Source organism: Lagenorhynchus albirostris, chromosome 5, assembly GCF_949774975.1.
Source record: "Lagenorhynchus albirostris chromosome 5, mLagAlb1.1, whole genome shotgun sequence".
In the NCBI taxonomy this organism is placed as follows: Eukaryota; Metazoa; Chordata; class Mammalia; order Artiodactyla; family Delphinidae; genus Lagenorhynchus; species Lagenorhynchus albirostris.
This window is the reverse complement of record NC_083099.1, coordinates 72872940-72892545: the sequence shown is the minus strand read 5'-3', so window position 1 is coordinate 72892545 and position 19606 is coordinate 72872940. Positions and strand designations below refer to the sequence as shown.

Sequence of the window (19606 nt, the reverse complement as noted above, 5' to 3'; positions counted from 1 at the left end):
ACAGAGGTTCCTTAAAGAACTACAAATAGAACTACCATATGACCCAGCAATCCCACTACTGGGCATATACCCTGAGAAAACCATAATTCAAAGAGTCATGTACCAAAATGTTCATTGCAGCTCTATTTACAATAGGCTGGAGATGGAAACAACCTAAGTGTCCATCATCGGATGAATGGATAAAGAAGATGTGGCACATATATACAATGGAATATTACTCAGCCATAAAAAGCAACGAAATTGAGCTATTTGTAATGAGGTGGATAGACCTAGAGTCTGTCATACAGAGTGAAGTAAGTCAGAAAGAGAAAGACAAATACTGTATGCTAACACATATATATGGAATTTAAGGAAAATATAATGTCATGAAGAACCTAGGGGTAAGACAGGAATAAAGACATAGACCTACTAGAGAATGGACTTGAGGATATGGGGAGGGGGAAGGGTGAGCTGTGACAAAGCGAGAGAGAGGCGTGGACATATATACACTACCAAACGTAAGGTAGATAGCTAGTGGGAAGCAGCCGCATAGCACAGGGAGATCAGCTCGGTGCTTTGTGACCACCTGGAGGGGTGGGATAGGGAGGGTGGGAGGGAGGGAAACGCAAGAGGGAAGAGATATGGGAACATATGTATATGTATAACTGATTCGCTTTGTTATAAAGCAGAAACTAACACACCATTTTAAATCAATTATACTCCAAAAAAAAAAACAAAAAACAGACCACAAAACTTGACAGTGCATAAATGGGAAGTACACTTTGTTAGGGATGCCATAACAAGTACCATAGTCTGGATGGCTTAAACAATGGAAATTTATTTCCTCACAGTTCTGGAGGCTAGAAGTCCAAGATCAATGTGTCAGCAGTGTTGGTTTCTCCCGAAGCCTCTCTCGTTGGCTTGTAGATGGCTATCTTCTCCCTATATCTTCACATGGTCTTTTCTCTGTACCTGTCTGTGGCGAAATTTCTTCTTATAAGGATACCAGTCATATTGGATGAGGGCCCATCCATATGACCTAATTTTACCTTACTTAACCTCTTTAAAGGTTTTATCTCCAAATCCAGTCACATTCTTAGGTACTGGGGGTTAGGACTTAAATATTTGAATTGCGGATGAGGGGGAAGGCAGCACTCGGTATCTCGTGTAACCTTTGAAAAAACCAAAAGCCTATAGATGACAATGATTCACACTCTCCTGCACAAACTGCGCACATCTGTAATGTGTGTTTCACCCACTCATGGAGCTGTGTGTGGCCCAAGAAAGGGCACAAGTGGCGCAAGGCCATACCTTTCAGTTAAAGGAGCCCCACAGCAATGGGTTGTGGGAAAGGAGGCGGGCCTTGTCTGTCAGTGTCAAGCTCAGCTGTGCCGGCATCAGAAGAGCAGCTTCTGGAGCAGTGGGAAGGAAGAGGAGAAGGAGGGAGGTTAGCTGTGAAACTTTTCCAGGAACCACCTTGGTCTCCTTCCCCAACATTCTTTTTTTTTTTTGCGGTACGTGGGCCTCTCACTGTTGTGGCCTCTCCCGTTGCGGAGCACAGGCTCCGGACGCGCAGGCTCAGCGGCCATGGCTCACGGGCCCAGCCGCTCCGCGGCATGTGGGATCCTCCCGGACCGGGGCACAAACGTGTGTCCCCTGCATCAGCAGGCGGACTCTCAACCATGCGCCACCAGGGAAGCCCCCCCCCAACATTCTTTTAAAGGAATTCTTCCTAGCCAGTTAGGAAATCTGGGGGCAGATCCTGAGCCCCTGGAGATCTGATCCCCTCCCATACCCCCAAGCCTAATGACAGACAACATCTGAGAGGGAAGATACAGATGGAAAACACTGTCTCGTTAGCAATAGGCTCTGCCCTTTCAGATTGCCAAAAAAAAATCTGCAAAGAAAAACAAGTGTGTTCAAATACCACTCCACCCCACCCTCCAGATGGGGGGCCTGGGCCCTTCAGTCTGGAAGCTTCCTGATTTTCCTGTGGGAACAATGGGTGTGCTTTGAGGCAAGCTCCAGAATGCCTGTAATTTTTCACCTGTAGACCTCCCTGACAGATACAAGCCTAAACAGGAGTGACCAAGGGAACCAGGGAAGCACGGCTTCCAGTCTAACAAAATAGGATCACCTAGAGACACCGGGACTAAACCAGTCATGACAATGACCGTAATTACTGAGTGCCTCCGTGTGCCAGGAACTTACATATATTATACAATTTAATCTCCTCGCTCTGAGGTAGAGATCATTACCTTCATTTAGCAGATGAGGAGGCCCAAGTTCAGCAAAGTTAAATGACTCACTTCCCCAAGACCACCAACTCTGAATGACAGAGCTGGTGTTTGAACCAAAGCTAGGACAGCTGTCCACAGTACTGTGCTGCCTTCCCCTGTGCCCTGGATACTGGTGACAGAAACCCACAGCCCCTGCTGCTTCCCTGCAGGACTACCATACCTTGGGGGCCACAGTCACTGGAGTCAGCACCAAATGGTTCTCTCTTCTGCCTCTCTGCCAAGTGCAGCCTCACTCAGTGCCCTGCTCAGACAGCACATAGAAGGCCCTTAACAAAGGGGGACTGAACTCAGGTATCATCAGGTCATGATACAAGCCACACAAGGTCACTGGGGCGAACGCCAGCACCCTGATTCCAGACAAAGGTCCTGGGAGGCCCAGGAGAGTCCTCGCTGGCTTAGCAGAGTGCTGGCCTGTCAGCCACTGATGAGACGTCAGCTTTAGAATGAGAAAAAAAAACAAATGTCCAGACCTGAAGGAATGGCCCTCTGTGATCCCTGGTGCCCCTCTTCTCCCCTCTTTACAATGAGGTCCTTAATCTCATTGGGTCCTTACCATAATTTCTAGTCTGAAACAGCAACTTAATCAAGAAGACAAAGTGGAAAACAACTATGCCTAACACTGTTGCTGTGTTCTTTTGGACAAATCAGTCCCCCATCACATGCTTTGCTTTACTAACTGCCAAACTGGGCCGATAATGCTGACCACCTAAATCCCTTAGGGGAAAGAAGAGAGTGTTTACACACGGCAGGGCCTGGAACTCCTGGAGAAAAGTATTAGATAGACACCTTACCATTCAAATGGAATCTGGGCTTGTTTTTACTTTCACTGCCAAGGTAGAAGTACACAGCATTTCAAATACATCCTCTAGAGCTTTAAAAGCCTTTTTCATTTTCCTGAGTGCTTTGGGAAAGAAGGTACTAATATGTTTTAGAAAACTATGTAATTTTCTCTTTTGGAATTTGGAATCTCTGGATGGGTAAGGGAAGATCAGATTAAGAAATCAATCTAGGGCTTCCCTGGTGGCACAGTGGTTGAGAATCTGCCTGCCAATGCAGGGGACACGGGTTCGAGCCCTGGTCCGGGAAGATCCCACATGCCGCGGAGCAACTAAGCCCGTGCGCTACAACTACTGAGCCTGCGCTCTAGAGCCCACAAGCCACAAGTACTGAAGCCCGTGTGCCTAGAGCCCGTGCTCCACAGCAAGAGAAGCCACTGCTCACCACAACTAGAGAAAGCCCGCATGCAGCAACAAAGACCCAATGCAGACAAAAATAAATAAATGTATTTTTTAAAAAAGGAAAGAAAATCAATCTAGTGGTTCATTTCTACTCACACACACAGACCCTCCTTCTTGGCAGGTGTCAGTCAAAAGTTTATAGAAACACTGTCAATCTGGGGAAAATCCTGACTCATCCTCTCACCCTCACTCACGGAGAGCAAGTATTTGTTTTTCCTTTTTCTTCATCGGCACTTGTTTCTTCCCCAAAGCCCTTTCTAGGGAGCTATTGATTTCCTCTGACTTGAGTAGGCCGTCAATAACGCTGGGTCCTCAGGAGTCCCTTTCATGTCTTGTCTTCGAATGGGGTTGCATTTGCTTGCCGGGGCCCTCTGGGGGCCTGCCTCCCAGCCGGAGGTGAGCAGCCCAAATGGGCTTTCAGGGTGATTCACATCACAGCCACACGCCAACCTAGGACCGAGGGTGGGGAAGTGAGCTTGCCTGATGCCCACCCTGTCCCCGGCACCTCCACCCCGTGACACGTCCAAGCCGTGTCTGGCTCCCGTCCTCAGGGGTCACCAGCAGGCAAGCACCTGCTAAAGAGCTAACTGGTAACCCAGGCGACAGCTGCTAATAATAAGATGAAGGACCGTCCCTGAACCAGATACCACATGGGCATCTCCAGAATCTCTCTGGCCTCTCCAAAGGCCACTTGTTTCAGCCCCAGTCTCCACTGCAGACCAGTTCTGTGTGGGTCCCAATAACCTTCACCCAGGCCTGGCCACCACAGTGCTTCACCTCAAGGCCACCGTCATGGGGATGGGGCTTACCTGTTGACGCTGACACATAAAGTGCCTCGTGGCCTGCCTGGTGCTCACGCATGTGCAATGTGAAAGAGCAGAGGAACTTATGCCCATGGGCCAAATGCCTCCATAGGAGATGGGAGCTTGCAGATGCATTCTTCTTCCTTCCTCTCCTGACTGAGAAGGAATGTTGTATATGGTTGTCATACGGCCTCTCAGAAGATGGTCTCGTGAAAGCAGCACTTGTGGTTTTTATACAAGTTGTGGCCAGCTTGAAAATATGCCCTTCTATTGGATCTCCCTCCGCCTCACTCCCCTTTGCCCTTACTTCTGCTCCTGGGGTTGCACACCCTAATAAAACAGATACTTAAGCTTATTTACCTCAGGCTCTGCTGTCTGAGGAACTCAGGGTAGACAGTCCTTCATAAGGATGTGAGCATTTTTAAAGGGACATCTTGGAGGAGGAAGGGGGTGTTGAGATTCAAAGAAAGGCAGTCTAGTGATGAGATCATGGATAGTGGGGCTGAAGGAGGGTAAAGTCAATCCAGATTTTCAGAAGCGGGTATAGGAAGGGAATGATTTCCTCTTTTGCTGCCTCGTCACCGCATACCAACAAGCCTCCTCCTCCTCTGCCCTTGCTGCGACCCAATTTTCTCTCTGCCCAGCTCTGCTGTGACACGCCTTTTTTCCACTTGTACATTCTGCTTCCCAAGGTGCTTCATCCCAGAGAAACACCTGCTCCCTCTGAAGGAGGTTGCCTGAATTATAAATGAGTCTCCAACAGAGAAAGATGTGCTCAAGTGAGGGGAAAGAGAAAAACAGGTAAACAAGTGGGTCAGAACGTTTCTCTGAGCATCCTAGGACAGTGCAAACTTTGCTTTCCCTTGAGTCCCTGGTTTGAACCCTGAGACCAACCTCAGAATGGTCTGAAATCTCCCTGATCACCACTTTCTTCTTGTGTTCTGGGCTTCTCCAGCTCTGTTCCTTGCCTTGCGCTCTCCTCTGCTTGTGTGTGACCTGTCTCCCCCACCCACCCATCACTACATGTCCAAATCCTATGTGTGCTTCAGCCCTCACAACAAAATGCTAGCTCCTCCAGGAAGCCTTCCTGGATTCCTCAGTTGGGCATGATCTCAGGCCTCAGTTCTTTCCCCTTCTTAACTTTCTTGCCTCTGATTGTAGGCATCCTATTAGTGGGACTCTGGCTGATTCTCCTCTGTGAGTAGTTAGTCAGGAAATAATGAGGAAAGGCAGGAAGGAAGGGAAGGAAGGAGACACTGGGGCCAGACAAGTGTCTCCTGAGGCGGGAGTACAGCACGGTCAGTGGCCAGTGTTCTTTGCTTTCTCCTTTTTGTGCACGTCTGGTGTTGCTAATGACAAGTTATGCAGAAAATCTCAAATTTGCTTCCCTCAGAAGAGGCGTTGCCCAGGGTAATTCCCTCACTGCTTCCCTTCACCTCACTGAAAAGCCTGTGTCCAAAGCCCACTAGTGACAGCAATGTGTGGACTTTGCAGGGAGGAGTTGCATAAGGGCATGACAGTTAGGGGGTCCAAGCGCCCAGTCAGCAGGGAAAGAGGCTGTGCTGGGGGATGGGAAGCCCCTGCCCCTGGCTTCTCCTCAGTCCTCCTCCCAGCAAACAGCCTCCTCACCTTTCACCTTGTTGTCTCCTTTGAGTCTGGTCTCCTCTCCTTCCTCTAACGCTCTCTGAGCTTTAAGTCTACAGTGACTAGATTTATGGTCTTGCACATTTAGACAATGCCCTTTCGTACATAGGAAGCCCTCAAACACACATACTGAATTAGTAAAGGCAGACCATTTCCTTAATCCGAATTGCTTGAAGGGTAAGGAGACCCTACGCTGAAAGCAGGGCACTCTCCTGGGGACACGAGTGAGGCATATTGACCACCCGCGTGGCTTTCTAGACCTACTGAATCCTCTGCTTGATGTGACCCAGGCATCCTGTAGAGCTGCCGGATAACAATGAATAATTTTTTAGTATAAGTATATCCCATGCAATATTTGGAACATACTTATACTAAAAATTATGTGTTGTTTATCTGAAATTCCAACTTAACTGGACATACTGTAGTTTTATTTACTTGATCTGGCAACCCTCCCTGGGAGGCTCCTGGAACCCTGTGTTGTAGCCATTCTCTGGCACCCAGTTACACCCCCTCTTCTGGGCCCCTGGGGCCAGGGAGATGTCAACTTCGAGAAACTCCAGGAGTTTCTGGATTATTGATTTCTTCCCCCCTAAACTATTTTGCAACTAGAAAAGAATGATTCCATTCTTTTTTCTCTTAGGGTTAATTTTAAGATGGGTTAAAAATACACACTTTGTCGTATTCTATATGCTATACGTCACAGAAACCACTAAACTTGGAGAGGGGCCTACAGTTTACGGAGCATGGCCATATGCATTCTCTCTTCACCTTCAGGGTGACCCTGGAAGCACAGGACAGGAAGGTGGACAATCACTATCTGCTTTGTAGTTGGGGAACCAGAGGCCCAGGGAGGTCAGTGAATTACTGACAGTCCCAGGAATGGTGCTGGAGGAAGCCAAGCAAGCCCCAGGTCTTAGCTGCTGGTGCACGGCTCCTCCCTCCTTCCAGCCACCTCCTTCACAGGCCACTGGGCTCCAAGTTAACTAGGCAGGAAAGAAGTCTTTGGAGGAAGCTGAAAGTGAGAGGAAGTGCCCTGGAAGGACTGGTGTAGGGAGAACAAACCAGAATGGCATGTTTTAATTGATCTTTGATTGTGCCAACAACTGCTGGCTCCCAGGGCAAGCAGCTGCTATTTCTGAGTCAGCACACTCGGGTGAGGCTTGGCCTGCCCAGAGTAGAGGAATTTCTGGCTTTTTTTTTTCCCCCAAGCTCTTTGTGCTGGAAATGAGTCTGTGCAAAGCAAAAGTTTCTTCTGCTTTCTTAATTAGTCAACCAGCTTGGAGCCTGGAGTCCTGGAAATACTGTCCAGGGTCACCTACAGCTTCCCCCAATGCTTCCACCCAGTTTATCCTGGAAGCCCCAGGAGACCTGACTCTGCAGATGAAGCTAGACATGGCTCTGAAGACACTGCAGGAAGCACAAAATACTTCGTGAAGGAGTTTAAAAACTTCCACACTACTTAGCAAGTCTGTTAGCATTAGCGGTTATTCAGGGCCACTCAGGAGGCATATGCCCAGCTATAACCCTGGACAAAGAGAAGGCTTCCAATAGGAAAAAAGAAACTCTCTCCAGTCTCACTGGAGGCCTTGGGATTTGGAAAAATCTTTTGTCACCATACAGGGAGAGGACCCTGGTCTTAGAGGCCCTCCTTGCCACTGAACTCAAACAACCAATGGCTTGCTTGCACCTCCACAAAGATGTTTAACAGGCATCTCGAACCTAACAGAACTCTTGATTCCATCCCTCTCACCCCCAACATGTGCCTCCCCTAATCTTCCCCACTTCAATAAAAGACCTCACCACCTACTCAAAAATTAATGGTTTGGGCTTAAGTCAAAAATCTAGATTCATCCTTGTTTCCTCTCTTTTCCCATCTCCACAGCCAATCCATCAGCAAGATCTTTTGGTTCAATCATCACGAAATATCTCGAATCTGTCCATTTCACTTCACCTCCATTGCTACCGTTCTTTTCAAAACCACCATCATCCATCTGAATAACCCAGTTAGGTCTGTCCATGGTGGCTCCGTGACAATCCCTTTTCCCATACAGCATCCCAAGGCCCTATGTGATCTGGTTCCAGCCCACCGCCTACACAAAGGGCTTCTCTTCCTTCAAGTAAGAACTACAATATCACATGACCCTACTTTTAGTACCTGAACCCGCCATTTTCATATTTATTCATCTATGTCTATTGTCATGCCTCCTTCATCAAAATGTAAGTTCTATATCTTATTCTCTGCCAGATGCCCTGTTTGCCAATGTATTAGTTTCCTAAGGCTGCCATACCAAAGTACCACAAAGTTAAGTGGCTTAAAACAAAAGAAATGGGGCTTCCCTGGTGGCGCAGTGGTTGAGAGTCCGCCTGCCGATGCAGGGGACACGGGTTCCTGCCCCGGTCCGGGAAGATCCCACATGCCGCGGAGTGGCTGGGCCCGTGAGCCATGGCCGCTGAGCCTGCGTGTCCGGAGCCTGTGCTGAGCAACGGGAGAGGCCGCTACAGTGAGAGGCCCGTGTACCGCAAAACAAAACGAAACAAAACAAAAGAAATGTATTCTCTCATAGTTCTGGAGGCTGGACTTCCAAAATCAAGGCCTCGGTAGGGCCATGCTCCCTCCAAAGCCCCTAGGGGAGGATCCTTTCTTGTCTCTTCTAGCTTCCAGTAGCCCTAGGGCTTCCTTGGCTGTGGAAGCATAACTCCAATCTTTGCCTCCATTTTCATATGGCAGCCTTCCCTCTGGGTCTGCGTCTGTTTCTTGTCTCCTCTTCTTATAAGGACACCAGTCACAATGGAGTAGGGCTCACCCTACTCTAGTATGACCTCATTTTAACTTGCAAAGACTGTATTTCCAAATAAGGTCACATTCACAGATACCAGGGGTTAGAACTTCAGCATATCTTTTTTGAGAGGCACAATTCAACCCATAACAACCTGGCATAGTAGATGTTCAAAAGATATTTTGGAAATGAATGTATATTTTCAACTGGAGTCAGTAGATTACAGTGAGCTGATTTCCAGAGCAGCAAATACAAGGGCCTCAGGGCTGAACCGCAAATGGTAGGAAGCCTATAACTTTATAATGCCACAGCAACCCACTAGAAAGAGAACATTCAGATAAACTGGTTATTTGGTATTACACAAGTTTTTGAAATCTTAGACACTGACTTTAATTTTTTTCCCACTGATTTCAACAGGCTGGCCAACAAGGCAGCCTGCAGTTTATAAATGCCTCTATATGTACCTGTCTTCAGCTCCTCACAGAGGAGTGGGCATGTGTAATGGCTGAAGAGGCCGGGGCTCTAAGGGAGGACGTGGCTTGCTGAGGAAATGGCAGGGCCAGGATGGGGGGCCAGGTCATTCGGACTCCTTAGCCAGTGCCCCTGAAGGCAGCAACTGTGTGTGTTTCACAGGCCCTGGTCAAGGTCAGTCAGTGTTCATGTAGAGCTGCATGATAAATGCTCAAGAATGAGGAAGAGGACAAGATGGAAGGAACTTGGCTCAGCTTTAAAAGAATCTAACCAGCCAGGACTTAGGTATTCAAAACTGAGACCGATTCTGTACAATTCCATTTGGAAAAAAAAAGACTTTAGAGTAACACCTTTTGAGATCATAGCTTCATGGTATTTTAGAGCTGGAAGAAGACACTGTCTTAGGTCCTGGGAAGGGCCTTTGTCCTCAAAAAGGATGAAATCTCAGGAGTGGGATTAAGCCTCAAATGACTCTAAGACCAAAGCGGAACATCCTAAGAATGTCACCAAAGATTCCAGAGGGACTCAGAAGTGGGACTGTGAGTCTGTCTCACTATGACCCTTGAGGAAACTTCACAGGAGAGGGGAGATGCCTTTGATCCAGGTGTGGAGCGGAAAAAAAAAAAGCAAGTTTCATAGGCAGAAGTACATTCCGAGAAGAGGAAATAAATAGCTCGAGCAAAGGAGACTGGAAAGGACTGGGTGTGTTAGTAATATGGGCGACAGTGGGGGATTATGACCAAAAAGTGAATTGGGTCAGTCAGTTCATTCTGCATGGGGACCCTTCAGTGGGAATACCACCAGCTTGGGGTTCCAGCCCCAGCTCACAGATTCCCCAAGGGACCTGTCCCTGGGCCTCTGGGCCTGTCTCCTCATCTACAATATAAATAAGAGGGTTTTCCAAAGATATTAAGTGAAGCCTCAAGTTCTACAAAGATGCTGCTTTGATAGGCTTTCTTATTGAGATGCCTGGTAAAACTGAATTTTAAGAATGGTTTTCGTGCTTTAAAAATGTTTAAAAGCCACTGGTCTCAATAATTGAGTTCCCTCCAACTGTATAATTCGATTTCTTTATGCTGCAGGCTTCAGAGCTCCTCTGGTTTGTTATTCAAATGAAGCATGTCTCATTTAGGATTTACCAGGTCCCTCTGAATTGCCTACAGTTGTATTAAGTCATTTGACCTGTTTCTAGCAGAAAATCCATTTTTATTTATATCCTTAGGAGAAAGAGCCTGGTGCGGCTGAAAGAGTCCTGGGAAGCAAGTCAGCAGATCTGGCTTCATGCTGTAACAACAAATATCATCCGTAAAGCAGTATAAATAAAACAATGAATATCTGTTAAATAAACCCTAACCAGTGACACCACCTTGACCAAGTCTACTTGCCCCTGTGACCCTTGCTTTTACCCTCTCTAAAATCGGAACAATGCCTGCTGGCCTGCCTCACGGCACTTTTGTGTGGCTCAAATAAGAGAATATACTCGAAAGCTCTTTACAAACTGTAAAGCACTCCACGTGTGTAATGTACCAGATGGTGTTGGGGGACTCAGGGCTTGAGAGAGCAGCTCTCCTGGGTGATAGTGGAGGGGAGGTTTGACTCTGAGACCTCAGGAAGTGTCTGATGTTCTCTGACAAGCATTTCTAGGCTTGGTCATATGAAAGAATAAAAAGAAAAAAAAAAGGATAAATGCATGTGCCGCCTACTTAAGGTGTTTCACCTCACTCCAAGTCCCAGCTAGCCTTCTCAGCCATGAGGCAACAGAAACTAAGATGTGTCACGAAAACTGGTAGAGGCCTAGTGGAAGGAGGCTTGGCCAAGACAAATCTGCAAGGAAGACAGAGGCAGGAGGTCTTGTCTAGCTTCCAAAGATATTTATCAGTTCTTTGCATTATTTGTGAGCTCAAGATGGGGCTTATTTATCTATTTCTACCTTTTAATTTAGGTCTTTAGGTGTATTTTTTTATTGAGGTATAGTTGATGTACAATATTATATAAGTTACAGGTATACAATACAGTGATTCACGCTTCTTAAATGTTATATTCCATTTATAGTTATTATAAAATATTGGCTATATTCCCTGTGTTGTACAATATATCTTTGTAACTTATTTACTTTATGCATAAGTTTGGACTGCTTAATCCCCTACCCCCATATGGCCCCTCCCCCCTTCCCTCTTCCCACTGGCAACTAGTTTGTTCTCTATATCTGTCAGTCTGCTTCTTTTTTTGTTATATTCACTAGTGTGTTGTACTTTTTAGATTCCACATACAAGTGATATATAGTATTTGTCTTTCTCTGAGGACTTTTTTAGTTATTGTTGAATTCCTAATTAAAGCCACACCATTAGGCCAATGGATGGGCACAATTTCTCATGCAGTTTAAGAAGCTCTGATTCTTCCACTGAATTTATCCACTGAACTTATCCACTGACAATTCATCTATTTACCAAAACTCAACCAATGACACCTGTCCTTCTCTAGCCCAAACCACCATCCCCACCAGTGTCTTTGACGCTGCACTGCTGGAGATCGTTCTCAGATGATTCAAATATGCCAGCCTCCTCAATAAAGGGACTGAAACATCAAGAGAGCACAGTCTGAGCTAGGCTGCCACACTAGAATGCCAGAAAGAATGCCTTTGCCCAAACACATTCCATCGTTCTCATCTTGTGGAACTTACATTCCTTAGCCCAGTGGAAGGTCTCCCCAGTCTGGCCACATTCTGGAGGGAGTAAGGTCTACTGGGGGAAGCCCTGAGCTGGGGAGAGGAGACAGACCTCAATCTTGTCTGCCTCCGTGCCCGAGAGCCAATGAGCATGTCCTTCGGCTCTCTGTGCCTCAGTTTCCCTGCTGGTCCAATAAGAAGGTTGAACTAGTCCAGCTGTAGAGCTCCATTCCTTTCCTGGGGGGCTAACCCCGGGGTGAAAGGGAAGCTGAGCAGTTCTGCTTTTAGCACGTTGATACCTAAGTTTTCCTTTGGTGAAGGATTCTGCTGCTAAAAAATGCTTGAAAAACACTAGCCCTCACCCCGTGACTCTGAGGCTGCCCCAAAGCTTTCCATCCCCTGCCCTTGCGAGAAGCCCATACAGTCTTGCTGCAGTGACTTTACTCAAAACCCTCACCCAGCGTGTAGTGCTTGGGCTCCAATTCCAGCCTCACCTCCTCCAAGAAGCCAACTTACCTGCGAGGATCTCTGCTTTTTCTGAGCAACCCGCTCGGTGTAGCCAGAGCGATGCTGGCCTTAGAGTGCCTGGTGCTGGGTGTCTCAAATGTGCCCTAGCTCCCCAACAAGATTTTAAGACCCCTGGGGGCAGGGACCAAGCTCTGGGTTCCGCGCCAATCCTGGGGCACAAGGGATACCTTGTCTAGGGATGTGGCAGAAGATGATGTCACTGACAGGGCCCTGAAGGCTGCTTAGAAAAGAGTCACTTCCAACTCTGGGCCTCTCCCCAACCCCAAAGAGGGGCCAGTGCAAGGGACAGAGGCAAGGTAGGTTCCCAGGGCTGGCAGAAAGTGGAGCGAGCCTGAGACAACGCAGAGGCATGCAGCTCACAGCGTCCCACCCACACCCCGACTCCTGACACACCTTGGGCGAGGCTGCTGCCGCCCTATAAACAGAATCCGCAGCTGCATCGTATTTCCTCCGGGACTTGCTCTGGCTTCCCGCTCTTCCTCGCTGTTGTGAGGAAGAGAACATCTCACCTCTATGAAGAGACCGTCCCTGCCTCGAATCCGTCTCTGCCCTGTTAGGGGGTGAGCTTGGGCAGGTCCCTTCTGCTCTCTGGACCTTGGTTTCCGATGCCCTGCCTTACTGACGTTTCCAGAATTCTGCCACCCATTTGCCTGGATGTCTTGCTAGGCTCCATCCTGCCTGTGACCCTGGGGCCCTCACTCTTGGCTCTCCTTTGGCTCCAGATCTGGATCCTAACCCGCCAGAGACACCAGCCTAAGTTGAGAGCCCAGGCCCAGCCCCTCCATCAGGGGAGGTGAGACAAGTCCGGCTCGGTTCTTCTGATGATGTTCACATCACAGACCAGGGGAGCACCCCGGGGCCCTGCTGTGGAACAGCAGATGCCTTGGGGTCTGGTATCAGTGACACTTTCTGGGCAATAGAGAGAGCCAGGCTGACCTGCGGGAAGACATCAACTAGAGCTGGCAATGCTGAAAGGAGATGCGCAGCTCCCTGAGCGGCCAGCATGCCTTCCTCCCGACAGCGGCCTGTGGGGTAGGGGGTCTGGTTCTGCCACTACAACCTGTGTGACCTTAGGCAAGTCCCCTTCCCATCCACCCTCCCTCCCTTTCAGAAACATTTATTGAGCATCTTGCAATGGCCAAGCCCTCTACTAGGCTGTGAGTCTTCAAAAAATATAGTCCTGGCCCTCGAGAACCTCGTAATCTAATTACGGAAGCAGAAATGTGAATGAATAACTATAATATTTTCCTCCCTGGGGCTCAGTTTCCTTATCTGTAGAATGAAGGAGTTCCAGCCTTGACACTCTGTGATGCTCTCATCACATTAGGCCATCTGTTCCCACTGGTCTGGTGAAGTGGTAGGCCACAGTCAGCAGGTCATCAATGGAGTTAGTAATAAATGATGACTTGCATTAAGGGGAGTCTGCAGTGTGGCCAGCAGATTGCTGTGGTCTGGGTCTTGCTCTCCAAATTTCCATTCTCTCAGCTACTTCAGCTGAACCTGTCAAAGATTATTTCCAGCATATCCAGGGGATCCAAGAGGGATCAGATGAAAGACAGATTATATGTTGGTGTTGGAGCCAGCACCAAACTCAAGCTTCTCCTGATTGTTGGTCCAGGCTACCTGCAGGCCCGCCAGGTCCACCTCCTTCCCTTTCTTGGCTAGGATTTGAGGAATATGAAATATATGTCTGGGTGCATAAGAGGCTGGCAAGTTGAAAACATTCCACAGGATTTCTGAGGACGCCGTATTAGGTGGCCCAGGGTAGTGCTTGACGACTGTTTTCCTCGCTGGTGGCAAATCTCAGATGTTAGCTGCAGAGTTCCTTACTTTCACATCCCCATCTGTATCACACAAACATACCCCACACAGCAACCATCCTCCCTCTTCTGTGTCTCAAGTTGAAACACAGCAAAGGGCAAAGAAGATACCCAGGTTATTAGACCCGCCCAAGATGTCTTCACAGTCCAATAGAGGGCCTTCAGCCTGGGGTGAGAACCGGTGGAATGATGGTCCCCCTCTTGGGAACCAGCAGTATCCTACCAATTCTATATTTATGCAGCAGTCTTGGTCACTTGTCTTTTCTTTCTTTTTTTTCCCTCCACTTGCCTCTTGATATCTTCTAGAATTTGGTTTGCAAGGTCCTTGCCTTACAACTGCAAAATCTGCAGAGAAAGTGGTCCTAGACAGTCCCAGCTCCCATAAGCTGGTAGTTCTAGTCCCCTGGTTCAGGAGGACACACCTGTTGGGCACGCAGGGACCACCAAAGCACTTCTCATTGCATTGTTCAGCCAGAGCATCAGGCCAGAGACAGAGGCATGGCCAGGCAAAACTTCCGGGATTATTGTGGAGCTATCAAAAGTCTTGCCAAAGGGGACACGGGTTCGTGCCCCGGTCTGGGAGGACCCCACATGCCGCGGAGCGGCTGGGCCCGTGAGCCATGGCTGCTGAGCCTGTGCGTCTGGAACCTGTGCTCCGCAGCGGGAGAGGCCACGGCAGTGAGAGCCCCGCGTACCGAAAAAAAAATAAATAAATAAAAGTCTTGCCAAAAAAAATGCATCTAGAGATTTTCATCACTAAATTTGCAGTGTGGATGCTGCCCATTCTGTCCAACAGGGAACCATACTTGCTTCTTCCCTGGGAGATGAGAGGGCACGTGGAAGCTGGTGGGACAGAGCTGTCTTTACCCTGCACACCAGCTGAATATCAGCCCTGGTCACAAGGAGTCGAGGAAGGCTCCACTGCCGTCTCTGACAGGCTGATATCAAAGCATCCAGCTTGACCAACAGAATTTGGTCTTGTATTTGTTTGCCTTTCCTTTTAGGTTTGAAAGCAACTCTCATCTTCACTGCCCTGTTGTTTGGCAGAACAGCTTTTGATTAGGCAGAGAACAATATCTTGCAGTTTCTTCTTGAAATTGCTGGATGAGCACGGAGGCTAATAGCGAAGTGTTGCATCGAGACACTCTGGGGTGCTGCACGGGTCATGGCTTCAGACAGAGTGACTCACAGAGGAAGCCCAGGCCTGCCTGGTAGGCAGGAAGCGTAGCACTTAAGGACTGATGGGCCCTGGACCATACAGACAAAGGCAGATGGGACGAGGTGCACAAGGACATTGCATCATTCTGGGGGTGACCTGGACGGTGCCAAAAGCAGAAAAAACTGCCAGGAGCACCACTGTTCTCTCATTTGATGGGTCTGCAAAGCCTTTTCTCTTGCCATTTTCTTAAAAGAAACCTCTTCTGAATTGCCTATGATTTTAGTTAGGTTCTAGCCAAGGTTTCTTTTAAAAATAGGACACTTTACATAGATATTGAATTATCAAGCGTTTGTCAGCATCAACACCATCATTATCAAAATATCACCCAGGTGTTTGGCTGAGTGGATCCTAGTGCAAGGCAATTTAAATGAATAAACACACTTCTTTATCATCTTTGGGAATTTAGCCGAGAAGCAAAAAACAAAACTGGTGTGGATAAAAATGTAAAAAGACGTGCAGACATGCACCACGTGTACAAAATCTGAGCACACAGCATCACGAAGCGATCAAAGGTGAGGTGTCTTATCCTCAGTCATATCTGCATCCATCCGATGAAATGATGGCGTGCTGGTGGCTATCAGTCTGGGCGGCTGGAGAGAGAACAGTGGACTTGAAGGGTCACCGCAAATTCTTTTGAGTCAAAATGACCCAGACTCGGAGCCCTTGAAGACAGAGGGCATGTCCTGTTTATGACTGACTCCTCACCATCTACCACAGGGCCCAGCTGTAGTTTGATTATAAGAACTATTATTTTATTCTTGTTATAATCTCTGTCGTGAAGGTCCCTATGTTACCTACTAACTATCCCACCAGATGAGACTGTCATAAGGAGAGTTAACGCTCACAGACGTCTTCAATTTGCTTGATTTTGTGGCAAGTACAACATATCACTATTCTAGAAGCTCTTTTCCCCAGAATTCTATAAGCTGGAACAACGATCTGTGAACACCATTTATTAAGAGATGACACTTGCCAGTACAATGAAATAGGTGCCATGGAAAAATAAAATTTAGTTCTGGCCAAATAATTAAACATATGTACAGGTCAGAATGGGTTTTTATATCCCTCTAACCCTTGGTCCGTTCAGGCTGCTATGCCAAATATCATAGACTGGGTAGCCTATAAACAGCAGGGACTTCTTGCTCACTGGAGGTTCGAAGTCCAAGATCAGGGTGCCAGCATGGTCTGGGCTCCACACGTGGCAGAAGGAGCTAGGGAGGTGTGTGGGATCTCCCTTACAAGAGCACTAATCCCATTCATGAGGGCTCCACCCTCATGACCTAATCACCTCCCAGAGGCCCCACCTCCTAATACATAACCTATGGGGGTTAGGATTTCAACATATGAATTTGGAAGAACACAAACATTGATTCCATAACAAACTCCCACCCGACTCTCCCGCCTTTTCCTGGGGGCTGACAAACCAAAGTTAGGCCAACTCCAGGGGGACAGAGAGCAGAGATTCCCTCAGCGCATCAATAAACAGGAGATACGAGCAGATACGAGGTATCAGCTTGGTCAGGAGCAAGCTCAGCTCGCCTTACAGAACCCAATGACCAGCCCCCACCTGGGTCCAAGCCCAGGCAGAGCAGAACCCAGGGTGGCCAGACGCCTGCCCTGTCTTGGAGGCTGCGGATGCCAGGCAGGACCTGGGAGTAGGAGCAGTGGGTTGAGAAAATCTGAAGGGGCAGGATTTGGGGCAGGGAGTGCTGAAAGGAAAGAGATCCAAATGGGAGGGGCCCTCTGCCCTGGCTCAAAAGATCTAGGGCTGAGGAGGGCCCAGAGATGCCCCAGCTGGAGTAGAAGAGCCACGTCCAACTGATTTGGAAGATACAACTCACACTTGAAGGGCTACTTGAACATTCTTCGGGGTTCCATGGCACATTGATAGACTAAGAGTAAAACTGTCTAAGAAACTGAAAACTGCTCTTCCCTTCCACTCTTCAGGGAAAAGCTCTGGATTTGTTTTATAGGTATTTTTTCCTTTCTCCCATAAAATAAAAGGAATCATACTGTCCTCAGTGCCCAGCTTCCTCAGCTTTTCCTGTGTCTGATGGGGGCCCGTCACTGGGACCGCTCCACACAAGTAGGGAGGAGCTTTCTAAATGGACATTTGTGAAGCCCTGCACGCTGGCTGGACAGGGCGGAGTCAGGGAAATGCAAAGCATCCCAGGCCTCAGCTGGGACTTTATTCCCATCCTCTCCTCTGCCCTCAGGACCGCCCTTCCCCCCACCCCCACCCTGCCCCAGCCCCCAAGGCCTCAGCCTTCACCCCTTGGAGCTGAAATTACACCAAGCCCTCTGGTGGAGATTTACCTTGTTGGCCCAGGTGAAGAGAGGGAAGAGGCTCTGGTCAGAGGGAATGCCTAATGAGTCACCATGCAGTAGGAAAATGCAGAACTGCAGCAGCTGCCTCTGCCGGTCAGATCCAGAGAAAGGGTATTTCCAGACCCATGAGTTCGATGGACAGGCAGCAGGGGGAGAGCCCACGGGCCAATGGAGATAAAACTCCTGGAAGTTCTGCTTCCCGAACCCTGGGGCAGGCTTGAGCCTAGCTGGAGGGGCATGGGTTGGGGATGCCATCACATGAGCATGGCAACCAGGCCTGACACCCTCACTAAGGAGGAGGGATGCTGAATGAGGATGGAGGATTAAAATGGATTTGGGGTCTGTTCTAGCCTGAGGAAAGGAAACACGTGAGAAAAAAGTCTACTTGATTGACTGCGAATTCCAACAAATTCCAGGGAGAGGTGGGATAGGGGTTGGAGAGGTTTTCCATTAGCAGCTCCTTTTGTAAACCTGGGGTGAGCAGCTAACCTGGAATGGGATAGGGACAGGAGAGCCACATGATAACAACTTTAGTGAACTGCACTTTACAAAGCATGGGCACAACCAACATGCTGCAGAACAGGACAACAGTCCCAGGAAGCAGCAGCATCACATCACACCTATTTTACAGATGAGAAGACAGAGACACATGCCAGCACTCGCCCACAGCATTGTCCCTTACAGCCAGGGCAGAGAACCCCTGGTTGTGCACAAGATGAGTTAGTGCTACAGGGTGGACACATTTACTTTAATGGGCCTGCATTGTTGCAAAGAGCCATTAAAAATGTAACTAAAACCATCAAACTTGTGATTTCAAGGATACTTTGCTTAGGAGGAGGCTATGTTTCAAAAGTGAGTTTATTTAAAGTTCGTTTGAAGTATTAAATGATGTTATGTATGGTACTTGGTTTTGATTTAAAAATAAAAACATGAAGGTGGGAAACCAAGTATTGATGGTGATTATGACGATGACAGCAACCCGCTTCGCAATACTTACTATGTACCAGAAGCCTGTACGTGTATTAAATCATGTATTCCCACGACAGCTCTGTGGAGTTGGTACAATTATTATCCTCATTTTACACAGAGGCCTGGGGGAGACCCTGGAAGGCACAGGGTGGAGGATTGCATCCAGGCGCTCAGACTGCAGAGCAATGTTCACCAGGCAGAGCACTGCTCATCATGCAACTGTGAAAGCACCTGGCTGAGAGCCCAGGTGCAGGAGGTGGGTGGTTTGAGCCTCTGGGGTTGGGAGGGGGTCCATGTGCTCTTTCCGCTTCCAGTGCAAAACTACTGGAGACTGAATCTCACCACAGCATTACTTCCCGATTCAAATAGGACAAGCCAGTGACAACAGACTAGTTCTAGTGCAACCTGTTTTCTGCACCGGGCAGTGATTATGTTGCATAGCTGATGTGAGGGCCTTGGGCAGAATCCCGGCTAACTCAATTTCAGGCTGGCTTTCCTGCCTGCCTGCTAAACTCTTTCAGATGGTTCTGGTTGGATTTGCAAGGCTTTAACAGACAGGTTGTCTCTGCGTTGGGTGAGGGTGGGGTTGGGGGGAAACATCTGGAAAATGCCTGAAGAGAGGAAAGGAGAGAAGCTCTGAGTTCAAAGGCTCCCTGGACCAGCGTGGACGGGAGAGGAAAGCAGAGGCTGATAGGGCCTGGGAACCCCTCAGCTGAGAGCACAGAAAGCAGTTGCGCTTCTTACTTTCACATGGCAGTTAAAAATGTTCCAGCACACCCTCCAGGTCAGCACGGTATTTAAGAGCAAGAGCTCTGGAATCTCAGTCACTTCTCATTAGCCAGATGCCCTTGCCTCTGGCCGTTTA

The 19606-nt window shown here is 48.3% G+C and overlaps 1 long non-coding RNA gene across 2 annotated transcripts; it reads right to left on the bottom strand.

The window, feature by feature from the left end:
• Window positions 1-731: 731 nt before the first annotated feature.
• Window positions 732-12721, bottom strand: LOC132521104 (uncharacterized). Of its 2 annotated transcripts, none has more exons than XR_009540733.1 (4): window positions 12394-12721; window positions 1291-1391; window positions 1039-1151; window positions 732-955 (listed from the first exon to the last, which is right to left on the bottom strand). It is a non-coding gene; the product is annotated as an uncharacterized LOC132521104 (long non-coding RNA). The 2 variants fall into 2 exon arrangements; XR_009540732.1 differs by lacking the exon at window positions 12394-12721 and adding an exon at window positions 4327-7693.
• Window positions 12722-19606: the final 6885 nt, after the last annotated feature.